The sequence below is a fragment of the Bubalus kerabau genome, chromosome 6 (genome assembly GCF_029407905.1).
Source record: "Bubalus kerabau isolate K-KA32 ecotype Philippines breed swamp buffalo chromosome 6, PCC_UOA_SB_1v2, whole genome shotgun sequence".
Taxonomy (NCBI): Eukaryota; Metazoa; Chordata; class Mammalia; order Artiodactyla; family Bovidae; genus Bubalus; species Bubalus kerabau.
The window spans coordinates 83,588,462-83,609,253 of record NC_073629.1 but is presented as its reverse complement, the minus strand read 5'-3'; the positions used below and the strand labels follow the sequence as shown (position 1 = coordinate 83,609,253).

General features: G+C 38.0%; 1 non-coding gene across 1 annotated transcript; it reads right to left on the bottom strand.

Moving 5' to 3' along the window:
- Positions 1-20,009: 20,009 nt before the first annotated feature.
- On the bottom strand, positions 20,010-20,114 carry LOC129656661 (U6 spliceosomal RNA). The gene has a single exon (XR_008716452.1). It is a non-coding gene; the product is annotated as a U6 spliceosomal RNA (small nuclear RNA).
- Positions 20,115-20,792: the final 678 nt, after the last annotated feature.

Here is a 20,792-nt window from a genome sequence, read left to right as displayed (position 1 = left end):
TCCATGTAACGCTGTGAACCTCTCTGAGTGACCCTCACAGTAGAGAAACTTTTCATCTTTAACGTAGATGTTTTATCAGTGGTGCTGTATAGAAGGAGAAGTTTTGAAACTACTGTAAAATTAAGACCGATAACTGGAAGTAGGAGGCTTAAGTCCAATCCCTGACTCCAGGGAACTCCTGACTCCAAGGAACATTAATTGACAGGAGCTCATCAAACGCCTCCATACCGACACTGAAACCAAGCACCACACAAGGGCCAACAAGTTCCAGGGAAAGACATACCAAGCAAATTCTCCAGCAACAAAGGAACACAGCCCTGAGCTTCAAGATACAGGCTGCCCAAAGTCACCCCAAAACCATAGACATCTCATAACTCATTACTGGACATTTCATTACACTCCAGAGAGAAGAAATACAGCTCCATCCACCAGAACATCGACACAAGCTTCCCTAACCAGGAAACCTTGACAAGCCACCTGTACAAACCCACACACAGCGAGGAAACACCACAATAAAGAGAACTCCACAAACTGCCAGAATACAGAAAGGACACCCCAGACTCAGCAATTTAAACAAGATGAAGAGACAGAGGAATAGCCAGCAGATAAAGGAACAGGATAAATGCCCACCAAACCAAACCAAAGAAGAAGAGATAGGGAATCTACCTGATAAAGAATTCCGAATAATGATAGTGAAATTGATCCAAAATCTTGAAATTAAAATGGAATCACAGATAAATAGCCTGGAGGCAAGGATTGAGAAGATGCAAGAAAGGTTTAACAAGGACTTAGAAGAAATAAAAAAGAGTCAATATATAATGAATAATGCAATAAGTGAAATTAAAAACACTCTGGAGGCAACAAATAGTAGAATAACAGAGGCAGAAGATAGGATTAGTGAATTAGAAGATAGAATGGTAGAAATAAATGAATCAGAGAGGATAAAAGAAAAACGAATTAAAAGAAATGAGGACAATCTCAGAGACCTCCAGGACAATATTAAACGCTACAACATTCGAATCATAGGGGTCCCAGAAGAAGAAGACAAAAAGAAAGACCATGAGAAAATACTTGAGGAGATAATAGTTGAAAACTTCCCTAAAATGGGGAAGGAAATAATCACCCAAGTCCAAGAAACCCAGAGAGTCCCAAATAGGATAAACCCAAGGCGAAACACCCCAAGACACATAGTAATCAAATTAACAAAGATCAAACACAAAGAACAAATATTAAAAGCAGCAAGGGAAAAACAACAAATAACACACAAGGGAATTCCCATAAGGATAACAGCTGATCTTTCAATAGAAACTCTTCAAGCCAGGAGGGAATGGCAAGACATACTTAAAATGATGAAAGAAAATAATCTACAGCCCAGATTATTGTACCCAGCAAGGATCTCATTCAAGTATGAAGGAGAAATCAAAAGCTTTTCAGACAAGCAAAAGCTGAGAGAATTCTGCACCACCAAACCAGCTCTCCAACAAATACTAAAGGATATTCTCTAGACAGGAAACACAAAAATTGTGTATAAATTCGAACCCAAAACAATAAAGTAAATGGCAACGGGGTCATACTTATCAGTAATTACCTTAAACGTAAATGGGTTGAATGCCCCAACCAAAAGACAAAGACTGGCTGAATGGATACAAAAACAAGACCCCTGCATATGTTGTCTACAAGAGACCCACCTCAAAACAGGGGACACATACAGACTGAAAGTGAAGGGCTGGAAAAAGATTTTCCATGCGAATAGGGACCAAAAGAAAGCAGGAGTAGCAATACTCATATCAGATAAAATAGACTTTAAAACAAAGACTGTGAAAAGAGACAAAGATGGTCACTACATAATGATCAAAGGATCAATCCAAGAAGAAGATATAACAATTATAAATATATATGCACCCAACACGGGAGCACCGCAGTATGTAAGACAAATGCTAACAAGTATGAAAGAAGAAATTAACAATAACACAATAATAGTGGGAGACTTTAATACCCCACTCACACCTATGGATAGATCAACTAAACAGAAAATTAACAAGGAAACACAAACTTTAAACGATACAATAGACCAGTTAGACCTAATTGATATCTATAGGACATTTCATCCCAAAACAATGAATTTCACCTTCTTCTCAAGCGCACATGGAACCTTCTCCAGGATAGATCACATCCTGGGCCATAAAGCTAGCCTTGGTAAATTCAAAAAAATAGAAATCATTCCAAGCATCTTTTCTGACCACAATGCAGTAAGATTAGATCTCAATTACAGGAGAAAAACTATTAAAAAATCCAACATATGGAGGCTGAACAACACGCTGCTGAATAACCAACAAATCAAAAAAGAAATCAAAATTTGCATAGAAACGAATGAAAATGAAAACACAACAACCCAAAACCTGTGGGACACGGTAAAAGCAGTCCTAAGGGGAAAGTTCATAGCAATACAGGCACACCTCAAGAAACAAGAAAAAAGTCAAATAAATAACCTAACTCTACACCTAAAGCAACTAGAAAAGGAAGAAATGAAGAACCCCAGGGTTAGTAGAAGGAAAGAAATCTTAAAAATTAGAGCAGAAATAAATGCAAAAGAAACAAAAGAGACCATAGCAAAAATCAACAAAACCAAAAGCTGGTTCTTTGAAAGGATAAATAAAATTGACAAACCATTAGCCAGACTCATCAAGAAACAAAGGGAGAAAAATCAAATCAATAAAATTAGAAATGAAAATGGAGAGATCACAACAGACAACACAGAAATACAAAGGATCATAAGAGACTACTATCAACAATTATATGCCAATAAAATGGACAACGTGGAAGAAATGGACAAATTCTTAGAAAAGTACAACTTTCCAAAACTCGATCAGGAAGAAATAGAAAATCTTAACAGACCCATCACAAGCACGGAAATTGAAACTGTAATCAAAAATCTTCCAGCAAACAAAAGCCCAGGTCCAGACGGCTTCACAGCTGAATTCTACCAAAAATTTAGAGAAGAGCTAACACCTATCCTGCTCAAACTCTTCCAGAAAATTGCAGAGGATGGTAAACTTCCAAACTCATTCTATGAGGCCACCATCACCCTAATACCAAAACCTGACAAAGATCCCACAAAAAAAGAAAACTACAGGCCAATATCACTGATGAACATAGATGCAAAAATCCTTAACAAAATTCTAGCAATCAGAATCCAACAACACATTAAAAAGATCATACACCATGACCAAGTGGGCTTTATCCCAGGGATGCAAGGATTCTTCAATATCCGCAAATCAATCAATGTAATACACCACATTAACAAATTGAAAAATAAAAACCATATGATTATCTCAATAGATGCAGAGAAAGCCTTTGACAAAATTCAACATCCATTTATGATCAAAACTCTCCAGAAAGCAGGAATAGAAGGAACCTACCTCAACATAATCAAAGCTATATATGACAAACCCACAGCAAACATTATCCTCAATGGTGAAAAATTGAAAGCATTTCCTCTAAAGTCAGGAACAAGACAAGGGTGCCCACTTTCACCATTACTATTCAACATAGTTTTGGAAGTTTTGGCCACAGCAATCAGAGCAGAAAAAGAAATAAAAGGAATCCAAATTGGAAAAGAAGAAGTAAAGCTCTCACTGTTTGCAGATGACATGATCCTCTACATAGAAAACCCTAAAGACTCCACCAGAAAATTACTAGAACTAATCAATGAATATAGTAAAGTTGCAGGATATAAAATCAACACACAGAAATCCCTTGCATTCCTATACACTAATAATGAGAAAACAGAAAGAGAAATTAAGGAAACAATTCCATTCACCATTGCAACGGAAAGAATAAAATACTTAGGAATATATCTACCTAAAGAATCTAAAGACCTATATATAGAAAACTATAAAACACTGGTGAAAGAAATCAAAGAGGACACTAACAGATGGAGAAATATACCATGTTCATGGATTGGAAGAATCAATGTAGTGAAAATGAGTATACTACCCAAAGCAATCTATAGATTCAATGCAATCCCTATCAAGCTACCAACAGCATTCTTCACAGAGCTAGAACAAATAATTTCACAATTTGTATGGAAAAACAAAAAACCTCGAATAGCCAAAGCAATCTTGAGAAAGAAGAATGGAACTGGAGGAATCAACCTACCTGACTTCAGGCTCTACTACAAAGCCACAGTTATCAAGACAGTATGGTACTGGCACAAAGACAGAAATATAGATCAATGGAACAAAATAGAAAGCCCAGAGATAAATCCACGCACATATGGACACCTTATCTTCGACAAAGGAGGCAAGAATATACAATGGATTAAAGACAATCTCTTTAACAAGTGGTGCTGGGAACTCTGGTCAACCACTTGTAAAAGAATGAAACTAGAACACTTTCTAACACCATACACAAAAATAAACTCAAAATGGATTAAAGATCTAAACGTAAGACCAGAAACTATAAAACTCCTAGAGGAGAACATAGGCAAAACACTCTCTGACATACATCACAGCAGGATCCTCTATGACCCACCTCCCAGAATATTGGAAATAAAAGCAAAAATAAACAAATGGGACCTAATTAACCTTAAAAGCTTCTGCACATCAAAGGAAACTATTAGCAAGGTGAAAAGACAGCCTTCAGAATGGGAGAAGATAATAGCAAATGAAGCAACTGACAAACAACTAATCTCGAGAATATACAAGCAACTCCTACAGCTCAACTCCAGAAAAATAAATGACCCAATCAAAAAATGGGCCAAAGAACTAAATAGACATTTCTACAAAGAAGACATAAAGATGGCTAACAAACACATGAAAAGATGCTCAACATCACTCATTATCAGAGAAATGCAAATCAAAACCACTATGAGGTACCATTTCACGCCAGTCAGAATGGCTGCAATCCAAAAGTCTACAAGTAATAAATGCTGGAGAGGGTGTGGAGAAAAGGGAACCCTCTTACACTGTTGGTGGGAATGCAAACTAGTGCAGCCACTATGGAGAACAGTGTGGAGATTCCTTAAAAAACTGGAAATAGACATGCCTTATGATCCAGCAATCCCACTGCTGGGCATACACACTGAGAAAACCAGAAGGGAAAGAGACACGAGTACCCCAATGTTCATCGCAGCACTGTTTATAATAGCCAGGACATGGAAGCAACCTAGATGTCCATCAACAGATGAATGGATAAGAAAGCTGTGGTACATATACACAATGGAGTATTATTCAGCCATTAAAAAGAATACATTTGAATCAGTTCTAATGAGGTGGATGAAACTGGAGCCTATTATACAGAGTGAAGTAAGCCAGAAAGAAAAACACCAATACAGTATACTAACGCATATATATGGAATTTAGAAAGATGGTAACAATAACCCTGTGTACGAGACAGCAAAAGAGACACTGATGTATAGAACAGTCTTATGGACTCTGTGGGAGAGGGAGAGGGTGGGAAGATTTGGGAGAAGGGCATTGAAACATGTAAATATCATGTATGAAATGAGTTGCCAGTCCAGGTTCGATGCACGATACTGGATGCTTGGGGCTGGTGCACTGGGACGACCCAGAGGGATGGAATGGGGAGGGAGGAGGGAGGAGGGTTCAGGATGGGGAACACATGTATACCTGTGGCGGATTCATTTTGATATTTGGCAAATCTAATACAGTTATGTAAAGTTTAAAAATAAAATAAAATTTAAAAAAAAAAAAAATGTATTTTAAATAAATTTACTTTGGAAGAAAATAATAAATTCCAAAATAATAGTTTTAGGTATTTAAACATTAAAAATCAAAAGTATGCAAAATGAGACCAAAAAAATATACTTCTTATGTTTTCCTGTGGGTGTAAGGTGGTATTCACCCACAAGTCCTTTCCTAGCCCCTGAAAGTCTTGAGGTTCATCTCTGTGTTGGATTGCCTCTTTCCTCCTAGCCTCTTGGACATCATCTGTGATGACCCCACTCCAGCTCTCATTCTCACGGGTCCAGTCTACATATAATTCATGGAAAAAGCTTAATCACCTTTACCCCAACAAATGAACACCAAGGGTGCAAGCTCTCCCAGCACAGCCTCTCTTGTTATTCTAGTCTCTAAAGGAGCCACTAGCTAGGTGCTCCCCCTTTAAATTTCTCAGAACACCAGTTCACCTTTCTTGGTGGCCCCATCGAAGCATATTTCCCTTACATCTGAAAGTGTTAGTCGTTCAGTCGTGTCCGACTCTGCAACCCCATGGACAGTAATCCGCCAGGCTTCTCTGTCCATGGGATTCTCCGAGCAAAAATATTGGAGTGGGTTGCACTCCTCCAGGGGATCTTTCCCACCCAGGTATTGAACCTGGAATTCCTGTATTGCAGGCAGATTCTTTACCGTCTAAACCAACAGGGAGCCACCCTACATTTGAGGTAATGCAATTCTCATTCTCTTCCCCAGAAACTCAAAACACAAAGACAGCTTCCTCTAAATATTTGCACATTCATTCATCTCTAAGAGTAACAAGATAGGTAAAAATTCCTGCTTCCTTGGAGATCTTTTTCTAATGCACAACACTAGATAAATTCAAGAAAATAAAACTCTTCTCTTTTAACTCTTACTATACTTTTCTTTGGAGAAGGCAATGGCACCCCACTCCAGTACTCTTGCCTGGAAAATCCCACGGATGGAGGAGCCTGGTGGGCTGAAGTCCATGGGGTCATGAAGAGTCGGACACGACTGAAGCGACTTAGCAGCAGCAGCAGCAGCATACTTTACACAGGGCTTCCCTTGTAGCTCAGTTGGTAAAGAATCTGCCTGCAATGCAGGAGACCTGGGTTCTATCCCTGGGTCAGAAAGATCCCCTGGAGAAGGAAACAGCAACCCACTATAGTATTCTTGCCTGGAGAATCCTATGGACAGAGGAGTCTGGCAGGCTACAGTCCACGGGGTCACAAGAGTTGGACACGATTTAGTGATTAAACCACCACCACCATACTTTTCTTGACCACTACAACCTATTTTTATAGGCAAGAAATGTGTGCTGGATTTGCTATGCTTAGTTGCTCAGTCATGTCCAACTCTTTGTGATCCTATGGACTGTAGCCAGCCAGGCTCCTCTGTCCATGGGGATTCTCCAGGCAGGAATACTGAAGTGGGTTTCCATGCCTTCCTCCAGGGGATCTTCCCAACCCAGGGATTGAACCCAGGCCTCCCGCATTGCAGGCAGATTCTTTACCAGCTGAGCCACAAGCAAAGCCCCAGAAACCTGTGGGACATGTAAATTATTCTCACATATGTGTAATTGGGGTCCAAGAAGGTGAGAAGAAAGAGAAGGAGTAGCAAATTATTTGAAGAAATAATAGGCAGAGACTTCCCAAATCTGTTAAAAAGTATTAGTCTACAGATCCAAGAAGCTCTATCAACCCTAAACAGAATAACTACAAAAAAGACCACATCAAGACATTCTATAGTTAAATAGAGGAAAGACAAAGGCAAAAATGACTCGTTACATAATGAGGAAATAAAAATGCAATCGATGGCTGACTTCTCATAGAAACAACAGAGATCAGAATGCAGTGGAATGAAATATTCAAGTGCAAACAGAAACTGACAGTGATGAATTCAACTTCCACGAAAGCTATCTTTACAGCTTCTATATCCAGCAAGACTATCCTTCAAAAATGAAGGTGAATTGAAGACACCTCCTCATTAAAAAAAAAAGCTGAAATGATTCATTGCTAGAAGACCTGCCCAAAAGAAATACAAGAGAAAATTCTCTGTGCTGAAAGGGAATGACATCAGACTGTAACACAAATCCAACTGTATGCTTGTTTAAAGCAAGATATATAACCCTGTATTGTTGGGCTTACATAGATATGATATATGTGACAATAAAAGCACATAGGGAGGTGGAAAACGTGAAGATTTTTTTGTTTATTAGTTTGGTTTTTTGGCTACTCTGTGTCTTCATTGCTTTTGTGGGCTTTCTCTAGTTGGGGCAAGGGGGACTACTCTTCACTGAAGTGCACAGGCTTCTCATTAAAGTGGCTTCTCTCGTTGTGGAGCATGGGCTCTGCAACGCTAGGGCTTCAGTAGTTGCAGTACACAGCTTAGTTGCTCCACAGAATGTGGGATCTTCCCAGACTAAGAATCAAACCCATGTCTCCTGCAATGGCAGTCAGATTCTTAACCACTGAACCACCAGGGAAGTCCCAAGACATGACATTTTACTGGAGCAAAGTTGCATTTTTTTTTGTCAGAAGTCAGAATTAACATAATAGATTGTGATAAGTTGAAGATGCATTTTATAATTACACACACAACTTTTTTAAAAATCAAAAAAATAAAAAATATTTGCTTAACATAAAAGAAGGCAGGAAAGAGAAATGACCAAAAAAAATGAGACAAATGCAAAGAAAAATGGCAAAAATAAATCCAACCACATTAATAATACAGAAAATGTGAACAATTAAACACTTCCATCAAAAAGCAGAGATAATTAGAATGAATTTTTTAAAAGAAATCCCAACCATATACAAGACACACTATCAGTTCAAAGACACAAATACAGTGAAAGTAAAGGATGGAAAACTATATACTACACAAAATAACCATAAATAGCTATATTAATATCCAAGAAAATAAACTTCAGATTAGATATAATTAGATACAGGTAAAATTAAAAACATAATTTGTTTTGATATACAACATATTATATTTATAATTGTAGATGTTCATGTGCTTAACAAGTAAATCCCAAACTACATAAGACAAAGGTGAAAGAACTAAAAAGAGAAATACACAATACAAAAATTTTAGTTGGAGATTTTAATCTCCTCTGTCATTAATGTAACAATTACACAGAAAATCATAAGAATATAAAAAATTTGAATAACACTACCTACAAATTGGAGCTAATACATACAGGGAAGACTTCCAGACAACCTGCAGGATATACATTCTTCCCAAGTGCACATGGAACATTGTTTACCATAGACTAATTATATGTCAGGCCATTTCAACAGTTTCCATAAGTTACAGTTCAGTTCAGTTCAGTTCAGTCACTCAGTCGTGTCCTACTCTTTGCAACCCCACGGACTGCAGCACACCAGGCTTCCCTGTCCATCACCAACTCCCAGAGCCTACTGAAATTCATGTCCATCCAAGTGGTGATGTCATCCAACCATCTCGTGCTCTGTCATCCCCTTCTCCTCCTGCCTTCAGTCTTTCCCAGCATCAGAGTTTTTCCAATGAGTCAGTTCTTTGCGTCAGGTGGACAAATATTGGAGTCTCAGCTTCAGCATCAGTCCTTCCAATGAATATTCAGGACTGATTTCTTTGAAGATGGACTGGTTGGATCTCCTTGCAGTCCAAGGGATTCCCAAGAGTCTTCTCCAACACCACAGTTCAAAAGCATCAATTCTTCCCTACTCAGCTTTCTTTATAGTCCAACTCTCACATCCATACGTGACTACTGGAAAGACCATAGCTTTGACTAGATGGACCTTTGTTGGCAAGGTAATGGCTCTGCTTTTTAATATGCTGTCTAAGTTGGTCATAACTTTTCTTTCAAGGAGCAAGTGTCTATTAATTTCATGGCTTCAGTCACCATCTGCAGTGATTTTGGAGCCCCCCAAAATAAAGTCTGTCATTGTTTCCATTGTTTCCCCATCTATTTGCCATGAAGTAAAGGGACCAGATGCCATGATCTTAGTTTTCTGAATGTTGAGCTTTAAGCCAACTTTTTCACTTTCCTCTTTCACTTTCATCAAGAGGCTCTTTAGTTCTTCTTTGCTTTATGCCATAAAGGTGGTGTCATCTTCATATCTGAGCTTATTGATATTTCCCCCGGCAATCTTGATTTCAGCTTGTGCTTCATCCAGCCTGGCTTGTCACATGATGTACTCTGCATGTGAGTTAAATAAGCAGGGTGACGATATACAGCCTTGACATACTCCTTTCCCGATTTGGAACCAGTCTGTTGTTCTATGTCCAATTCTAACTGTTGCTTCTTGATCTTTATATGGATTTCTCAGGATGCAGGTCAGGTGGTCTGCTATTCCCATCTCTTTCAGAATTTCCCAGTTTGTTGTGATCCACACAGTCAAAGGCTTTGGCATAGTCAATGAACCAGAAGTAGATGTTTTTCTGGAACTCTCTCACTTTTTCGATGATCCAAAAGATGTTGGCAATTTGATCTCTGATTCCCTCTGCCTTTTCTAAGTCCAGCTTGAACATCAGGAAGTTCATGGTTCACATACTGTTGAAGCCTGGCTTGGAGTATTTTGATCATTACTTTGCTAGCGTGTGAGATGAGTGCAATTGTGTGGTAGTTTGAGCATTCTTTGGCATTGCCTTTCTTTGGGATTGGAATGAAAACTGACCTTTTCCAATCCTGTGGCCACTGCTGAATTTTCCAAATTTGCTGGCATATTGAGTGCAGCACTTTCACAGACTCATCCCTTAGAATTTGAAATAGCTCAACTGGAATTCCATCACCTCCACTAGCTTTGTTTGCAGTGATGCTTCCTAAGGCCCACTTGACTTTTCATTCCAGGATGTCAGGCTCTAGGTGAGTGATCACACCATCATGGTTATCTGGGTCATGAAGATTTTTTTGTATAGTTCTTTTGTGTATTCTTGCCACCTCTTCTTAATATCTTCTGCTTCTGTTAGGTCCATATCATTTCTGTCCTTTATTGTGCCCATCTTTGCATGAAATGTTCCTTGGTATCTCTAATTTTAATCAATAAATAAATAAATTTAAAAGAATCTAAGTCATATGAAGTATGCTTTCTGACCACAATGAAATTCTATTAGAAATTAACAAAAAAAAAATCTAAAAACTCCCAAATATTATTAAATAAGACATTTCCAAATGACCCTGAATCAAAGAAGACATCACAAGAAAATACTTTTAAAAACCTGAATCAAATAAAAATGAAATCATAATCCATTTTCATGATTTGGATGCCACTAAAACAGGACTTGGGGCTCCTCCGGTGGCTCAGCTATAAAGAATCCACCTGTATTTCAGGAGATATGAGTTTGATCCCTAGGTGCAGAAGATCCCCTGGAAAAGGGATGGCAACCCACTCCAGTATTCTTGCCTGGAGAATCCTATGGTCAGAGGAGCCTGGTGGGCTATAGTCCATTGGGTCACAAGGAGTCAGGCATGACTGAAGTGACCGAGCACACACGCAAACCAGACTTGGAGGGAGAGTTATATCTTTAATGTTTATTACAAAGCATAAAAGGTCTAAAAATCAATAATCAAATCAAAGCAACCCCAAAGTAAATAGAAAGAAGAAAATTATACAGATCAGAGAATAAATAAATAAAATTAAAAACTGACAGACAGTTGGGAAAATGAATGAAACCAAAAGTCAGTTATTTGTTAGAATCAATAAAATTGATAAACTTTTGGCTCTATTGACCAAGAAAAAGATAGAGAAGACATATGTTGCTAAAATCAGGAATGAAAGTATAGACCCTACAGAAATTAAAAGGATTACAATAAAATTTATTAATAAATTTATGCTGTGAATTAAACAAAGTAGATGAATTAACCAGATTCCTAGAAAGACACAAATAACCAATTTAAGAAGTCAAGAAAAGAAGAAAAGAAAAAGTGTGGTTAACAGAAAGATCAAATGAAATGCCAGAAATAAGTTCAAGTATATCAGGAAAAACAATACAGTATTTGTAAATGAATTTTATTAAAAGACAAAATTTCAGATTAGATTTTAAAAACAAAAATCCAGCTGTATGTTGCTTGCAGGAGTGATGCCTCAACAAAGTGATGGAAAATAACTGAACATAAAAAACAGCTAACCAAAAACAAGCTGCTTTATAAATATTTATATCATAAAAGGCAGACTTTGAGAGGAAGAATTTAATAGTGGTAAGAGGATCAATAATAAAAGAAAGCATCTACCAAAAAGATGTAACAATTATGAACTTGTAATGTCCTTTGTGCTTATTTAGGAAATCTTACACTACTGCTTTATTCTAAAGCTACTTTTCTAAATTTTTTTCTAATGATTCAGCTTTCTTTTCATGATTAAGGCTTTAATGTATGGAGAGCTTTGTCTTAATTGTGAGAGGAAGGAACTAAGTAGATTATTTCTAATATTCAAAAAACACCATCAATTAACTAACTCCATATTACACTGTTCTAATGAGTTTAACTTCATGTATCTTTTAACTGGCAATGGCATAGGTCATAGTACGTTTTAAGTATTTATTACATTTATTGAATAGTTGTGTGTTCTCTATTTTGTTTTTGCTTTCTTTAAAAAGTAAATTTGGGACCATTCTTCACTTAAAGGAATCAGGTCTCTCGTGAGAATGACTGATTCCAGAACTGGGCAGAGAAGGTTCAGGTGGGCCTGGAACATCTTGTTATCTTACAGAGAAAATAATGCTCAAAAATAATGGAACACATGAAGAGAACATAGGAGCCTAATCTGAGAGGATATGCGTACCAAATACATAATAATATTAGCATTTCATAACCCCGACTAAAGCAATAATTCAAGCCCATGCTAGTATAAATAAATGCATCAATAGATAAATAGAGGAGAAAGAGAACAGTTTTCTAATAGGAGAATGCCAACTAACAATGCAGAATGAATGATGGAGTTAGACAATCACTGTTTGGCACGTATGATATTTATAACTAATTCAAGCAAGAATTATCAATGGATGCTAAAACTTTGGAGTAAAACTTTAAAGTGAAACTTTGGAGATATTTACATGGCCCCAAAGGATCTCCCCACAGAACACTTATTAATTACAAAGGGGGAATTGCAAAGAGGAAAATATTAATTTTATAGTGGAGAAACCTGGCTGACACCATCTTCTATATTAAGTGACCAATGTTAGCGTCACCAATAATGGAATGAGCTGACATCTGTGTCTCTTGATATGATGCACTGCAAGAGACACAACCTCACTTATCTGGTGATGCTGTCAAAAATGCAAAATCTGAATTTAATTATGAGGAAACATCAGATAAACCTGAATTGAAAGACAGCCTACAAAATAATTGGCCTATATTCTTCAAAAACGTCAAGGTCATGAAAAGTAAGAAAGACAGTAACTGTTCCAGACTGAAAGAGATTAAAGATAGGAAAATGCAATATGAAATCCTTGATTGGTTCTGTAAAAATTATTTTTCTACTACTGTATAGGATATTATTAAGGTAATGAGAAAATATTGAATAATGTCTAAAGATTAGAAAATTTTTGTCTCACTGTTAACCTCCTGATTTTGACAACTGTATGGTAGTTATGTAAAAGAATGTCCTTGTTTTTAGGAATTGCCCATTGAATTATTTAAAGATAAAGGGACAGCATGTCTGCAACTTACTCTCACATAAAATGGGAGAATTTAGTTGAAGAGTACCCAGGGGGTATTCATATAACTTTTGAAACTTTCCTGTAAGTTTGAAATTATTATGAAATGAAACGTTATCAAAAACTAGTGTATCTCTTCCTTAAAAATCATTGCTTTTTTAAAAATGTGAGCGCTACTTATGTTTTTTAAACCAATCTTTGGGACATTGATAGTGCTTATTCAATATATATTTTTGGCATCCACTTTGCGCTAGAGTCTAAGGACATAGAGGAAAACTAAAAAAAATTTAGCCATGCCCATGTGAAGTTTACAATCTAGTAGAGAAAATAACTCTTGTACAAACAACTGCATAAATGTATTATTAAGTGATCTGTTCTTGCAACAGTACATATACCGCACAAAGTCTCACTTATGTGTAGACCACATTACATTTCTTCCTTATGAAAATGCAGATGAAATTTTTTTTTAAATGTCCTTTCTGTCCCATAATAGAGCTGCAACCACAGAAAGCTGTTGAAAGTCCACCCAACTGACTCTTTCAAGTGTGTTTCTGTTGGAGAGACAGAAATTAAAGAGGGAAATGGTAGTGAGGGGTTTTTTGTAAGCTAAAATGCTTTCCATCTTGAAAAGCAATGAACTCTGCTGTAGAAGCAGGGCATGTTTTCAAACCTCCTGTTCATTACAGAGATATGCATCTAAGGAACTTCCAGCCATGTTCTGGGTGACTGTTTTTGTAATTTGAACAAAAAGGAGTTTGTTACAGAACTCACAGGGCAGTTCTGAAAGCTTCATTAATTCTCATAATAATTTCCAATTAATTCATTTAGTCACTTCCTGATATTCTGAAATCAAGAGTTTTGAAAGCTGCTACCTTTAACCTTAGGTGAAATTTAAAATGCTGTGACTTTAACCGCTCCAACCTAAGCTAAACTTTTAGCCATTTATTAAAAATGCAAAGCAAAGTCTGGGCCCAAGTCTGAGATGAGTTATTTGCAATCATACTCTTCATTCCTGCCGTCTTTGGAATGATGAGTCCTGACACTCCCAGAGGATACTAAGGATTTAGTGAAAAATAGAATTAACCAGGTGCTTCTCCTGGCTGGGGGCCTGAGGCATGATAACAGAGAGGATATCAATACAGCCATAATGGGAACACATCCAAAATTCTCCAGCTCAACTTGTCCAGTGTAATTATAGCTCCGTGATGGAGGAGTGGGAGTGGGGGCAGGAAGGAGCTGGGCGGTGGAAAAAAACAGGTTTTCAGGAACTTCCCTTCTGCCATCCTTGACCTTGTAATGCTCCGGTCATTAGTGGCCCCCCACCTGGCTGGGGGTGCATCTACTCCCTAAGGTGCTGCCTCCCTACTCAGATCTGCCCCCTGCCTCAGCTGTTGCAGCCTCAGAGATATTCTGGACACAGCTGGGGCTGCCACCCCTCTTCCTCCTGTGAGCCACCACCCATGGTTTTCAACTTTTAAATGCAAGTCTCTCCATTTTTAGAAAACTGGACATGGAAATACCTCAACCCACAGGCTAATAAATTGAGAAATGAGAATGTGTTCTTCAAAAAGATTTCCCAGAAAATACTGCTGAAAACTGAGCTTTCCTGATAAGCAGAGGCAGATTTACCTCGATGCTGACAAAGCTCACCCTACAAGGTCCCACTACAAGGTCCCTCCTTGCAAAATTCCTAACACTTCATGTATATGTTCATACCTTTGTTACAAATTTGCAAAAGCACAATAATTTAACTGCAATTGGTTAAGGCTATTGTCTCTTTACATGGCAACCCCTCTCCCACACCTTCATACTACTCTCCACTGTGCTAGGAGTTTTGGGGTGTCTGAGAATAATTTTAGGATCCAGGTCAAGAAAGTATGAGTTGGGTCTAAATTCATTTAGTCTGGATTTAGTGGGACATTTTCACATGGCTCAAATTCACTTTGATGGGTAGTTAACTATTGCTAGACATCCTAAGGTAGAACAGCGCTCAGGAACATTTCGGCCGGCCACGCACTGACACACTCAGATTCACAAAGGACTGATGCTCAGGTATGTGTGTAATGGAGAAGGAACACGTTAGAAGAAACACTGGCTAGAAGAGGCATTCCTCTCTCAAAGGGCCATGGCCCAGCAGGTCTCAGTTTCCGTACCAATGAAAGTCCTACTCTTCTGCCTGTGGAGTTCTAGAAGCTTCTTTCTGCTCAAGGAGGCAGGGAATTCCTTTGTGTACAGGGAACACTGGAGTGAGGTGAAATTAGCACTGCCACTCTTGAGAGTCCCTTGGACTGCAAGGAGATCCAACCAGTCTATTCTGAAGGAGATCAGCCCTGGGATTTCTTTGGAGGGAATGACGCTGAAGCTGAAACTCCAGTACATTGGCCACCTCATGCGAAGAGTTGACTCACTGGAAAAGACTCTGATGCTGGGAGGGACTGGGCGCAGGAGGAGAAGGGGACGACAGAGGATGAGATGGCTGGATGGCATCACCGACTCGATGGACGTGAGTCTGGGTGAACTCTGGGAGTTGGTGATGGACAAGGGAGGCTTGGTGTGCTGCGATTCATGGGGTCGCAAAGAGTTGGACACGACTGAGCGACTGAACTGACTGACTGACTGAGAGTTCCAGCTCTCAGTGAATGCTCTGTGCTGATGTGGTAAAGACCACTACTCCCCCTTCTCAGGGTTGTAGTAGACCCATTTCTGAAAAGCTGTATTTTTGTAAGTGAAATGTTTAAATATCTTGGAGGATCTCAGTATTAAGAAGGATCTCAGGGAGAACCTTCATATAAACAGATACTTGATTCTACATTATTCTATTCCAAGTTTTAGGGTTACAAATAATAACCAATATACTTTGGACACTTGTTTCATGGGCACCATGTTCAGTATGTTTAATGTGCTAAATTTAATCTTCATATTAACCCAATAGTCTTAATTATTTCAGTTTTAGAGACGAGTCAGTTGAGGCTTATTAAGTAACTTGCTGAGGGCTTCCCAATTCTGAAGTGTTAGAAGCAGCCTTCAAAATGTATATTCATTTGAGTTTTAGGAATTGCTTTCTACTTAATTTAATTTTTATATTTATACAAAACATAAACATGTTTCTAAAGTCAAATCTATAAAAGTATTGCCTCCATTTTCCCTGCCCCGCCCCATGCTATTTCATCCTTTCCCCACAGGTAACTCCCTTTCTGTGGTTTATCTTTCCAAAATTTTTATGGTTTATCCTTCCAAACACTTTGTATATGTAAGCAAATATCCATTTTGCTAAATTTAGAGAAAATAAAACCAAAAAATGTACTTAAAGTTAATTGTGTAGAGTGAAAGGTATAAGCATATAAAAACTATTCTAAAGTGACTTTAAAACACAGTCATTTGATTGCTGTGATTGCTTTGGAAGATACCAGGGGACCAGCTCTCAATACACATGCACACACTACATTCTGTTTCAGAGCCTGCATCCTGTAGAAGCCAAATGGCAACAGTAATGACACATTGAAATACGTGGCTTTACCAGCAACTGAGCTGTTTCATTAAGGCCTCAATCATTCATGTCTTTGATTGGTGGTGGTTTAGTTGCTAAGTCATGTCCAACTCTTGTGACCCCATAGACTGTGGCCTGCCAGGCTCCTCTGTTCATGGAATTTTCCAGGCAAAAATAATGCAGTCAGTTGCCATTTCCTTCTCCAGGAGATCTTCCCAACCCAGGGACAGAACCTGGATCTGCTTTACTGACTGAGGTCTCTGCAGGTGGATCCTTTACTGACTGAGCTACCAGGGATGTCCTGTCTTTGAGTGGTAGCTCAAAACTCGAAGGCTGTCTTGAAAACATTTACTCCTCTTTTTTGTGGTTGGTGGATATGAACAAAATAGTTTATCTTGAACAGTTAGGATCAACTGGATTCATATCACAGATTCTAGACTTGAAAAGTGATCCCAGAGCAGAGTGAACCATTTCTAGTTTTCTTCCTTGAAATTTTTTCACCTTCAGGTATTGAGTTTGCCTTTCAGAGAAATTCTAGGCCAAACACATGCCTTTGTATATTATTGCACATTGCCAAAAATTTTTACATTGTGTGGACCTGGTTTAAATCATTGCAAGTCTCATTGCTGTTGCGATGTTTTTCCTACAGCCAGGTTGTGAGGCACGACAGGCATCTGAGTTGTTAGTAATTGAGCATGGGAAATGCCACAGCTGGTCTATTGAGTGTAGAGTCTCTACTGGTTTAATTTTAGTAAAGATGAATATGTATAAGGGTTTTGGTGGCCTTGTTCATTATTTCAGTCTCTTTTCACATAAAATCTTGGATTCCTCAACCATGAATTCCATTAAGGAGGGGTTCCCAAGGTCAGAGGAGAAATAATATATAAATCTTAACCATTCTATTCACTTCCAAGTGGTTTCAGATTTGATCTTTGTATTAGAGCCATGGGTTATTTATTTTTTCAAATGGCAACTTCCAGTGGGCCTACCTCATGTGGCTGTTGGAAGGATTAAATAAAATGCTGCAGGTAATGTCTTTGTCACAGAGCCTGGAATGTAGTGAGTGCCTAATAAATAGTGGGTGGAAGCAGAGTGCACTCTAGTGTTGCGGTGCTTGAGGGTGAATCTCAGCTTTCCTACTCACTGTCTTTATGATTCTGAGCAAATAAGTTGATTTCTCTGTGCTTCAGTTGTCTCACCTGAAAAATAAGGAAAATGATAGTCTCACCTCAGAGGGTTGTTGCAAGATCAAAACATTTCCATCGTGAACATTAAAAACATATGTTTGCATAAGTTAACATGCAAAGCACTCCAAAAATGCCTAGCACACTATAAGCATTATTTAAATATTCACTTTTAATATTAGGAACAATTCCAAGATAATAAACTAAAGTGATAAAAATGGTTTTATCAGAAGATGCAAAGTGTTTATTTAAGTATTTATAATTAGTATTGTTCTAATTTTTATTACTGTTGTTATGTACCTTTAACACTTATCTGATGTCACAGGCACTCTGCTGAGCAATTCCTAAGCATTGTTTATCTAATCCTCTCAACATCCCCCATAATAGATGAGGAAACTAAGACATAGAGAACATAAGTGACTTGTCCAACAATCAGCCAACTTGAACTACAGTATATCCTACTTCAGACCTCTTATATCACTTTATTATACATTTTACAACAGTCTAAAACTGCTGCTAACAAAAATGCATGTACAACAGAATGATGAAAAAAAAGTATCTGGGAAGAGGGCCAATGACTGAGACTGGAACCTGGGTTAATATAGTTATTGCATTAAGCATTAATTTAGAGCTAAGCTTCCCAGCAACCAAAGCAAAACAGAACATGCAGTGTGTCATATAGTATCTGATTTTAAGAAACAAGCCATGCTCTGTCTTCTCTCACCCTGAACCTGATGTACTCCTACTCATTTATTCATCCATAAAAGCTAGTAAATATCTACATTTGCCAGACACTTTTCAGTCCTTCAGAAGACATAGTAGTTCCTGACACCAAACTGTCAGCTAATTGTACATTGTGGTTTGTCATAGGACAGATATGGGGTGACCTATTGAATAATGTCTTCATGAAAGCTGGTGCAAGAGCTGCATGATCACAGTCTGAGTGACCACTTTTGGTGTCAGCCCTCAATAAAGGCAGGTAGCAGCATATTCAATCCGTAGGTCCTGGTAGGGCTAAGTACCTCAGAGCTCTTTGCATGGCTATGAACTACTATGATCTATTCAACTGAAAATAACCTAAGATGCCATTGTATAAGACAGTGCATTGTTTTACTTGACTTGAAACTGTAAAAGGAGTAGCAGGCCTAAAGATTTAAGAGGAAATTATGGAAGAAATTGAAATTTTTTAAATGTTAAATTCATCCATTGAGGTAATATATTTTCCTGAAAATTGGGGAAAACTAGATTTCAGGAATAGACTATCTTGATACAGCCATAGAAAAGTAATGATCATAAAATAAAATTACAAGTGAGAGGATAGAGCTCTTTTTTTATTTTCTTTTAAAAAAATTTTTATTAGAGTATAGGTGATTTATAATGTTGTGTTAATTTTAGGTGTACAGCAAAGTAAATCAGTTATGTTGTTGTTGTTTAGTAGCTAAGCCTTGTTCAACTCTTTGCAGTCCCAAAGAGCCCCACCAGGCTCCTCTGCCCATGGAATTTCCCACACAAGAATATTGGAGTGGGTTGCCATTTCTTCCTCTAGGGGATCTTCCTCACCTAAGGATTGAACCCAATTCCCCTTCATTGGCATGAGGATTCTTTACCACTGAACCACCAGGGAAGCCCCAAATCAGCTATGCATTTACATATATCCACTTTTTTACTTTCAGTTTGTTAATTTTTATTTTTAAAAAGTTGTATTGAAGTATATACAATGTTGTGTTAGTTTCAGGTATACAGCAAGGTGAATCAGTTACACACATACATATATCTATTCTTTTTCAGATTCCTTTCCCATACAGTTATTATAGAACAATGAATAGAGTTCCCTGTGCTAGACAATAGGTCCTTATTTGTTATCTATTTTATATGTATAGTAGTGTGTATATGTCAATCCCAATCTCCCAGTTTATCTCTCCCCCACTGCCTTTCCCCCCGGTAACTGTAGGTTTGTTTTCTACATCTGTGACATTATTTCTGCTTTGTAAATAAATTCATAAAAATATGGAATGCTTCACGAATTTGTGCCATCCTTGTGCAGGAGTCATGCTACTCTTTTATGTATAATTCCAATTTCAGTATTTGTTCTGCCAAAGCAAGCACGAGGACAGAGCTCCTTGGTGTCTCCCTTGTTGTCCATGGGAGTGTGGCTGAAGTTCGGGGGTCAAAGCGGGGAATGAGGAACCAGGACCCTGCGTTGCTGCCCTCTAAGTCCCTAGGATGGGAGAAAGGCATCAGCCCTCACAAGTCAGCCTGCTTCCACAGAATGAATTCCCTGCTGTGCCACAGGCTAGGTACTCTATTAATATTTCTTACTCTGCCTTGGAGCCCTAAGGCAGCAGGCTAATGTGCTTTCTGTATTTCCAAGACAGGGTAGCTTAATGCAGCATATCCCAAACTTCAATGAGGAAAAATCTTCGCTGGCAGCATACCTACTAACGTCTCCAGGACAATGTTCCTCATGACATGCTGATCTAATGTGAGTGTACATAAATAAACTCTGGCCAATGTTCAAGATATGGGAAATAATCCTCGTATTATGCTTTCATCTGGCTTTCAAGTTTGGATGTTGGTTTTTCTTTAAACAGGCCTCTAACTCACTGAAGCTCTTTGTGCAAGTAGATATGTTTGCATTTCAAAGTCTACATTTCCCAAGAAAGCTAAGTTCTGAAAACACATTTTGCTATGATAAAGACTTTTATGGATTATAAAGCTAAACAAAAAGTACAATGAATTTAAAAGTTCTTTCTTACCATGAACTTAGCCACACACACAAAAAAT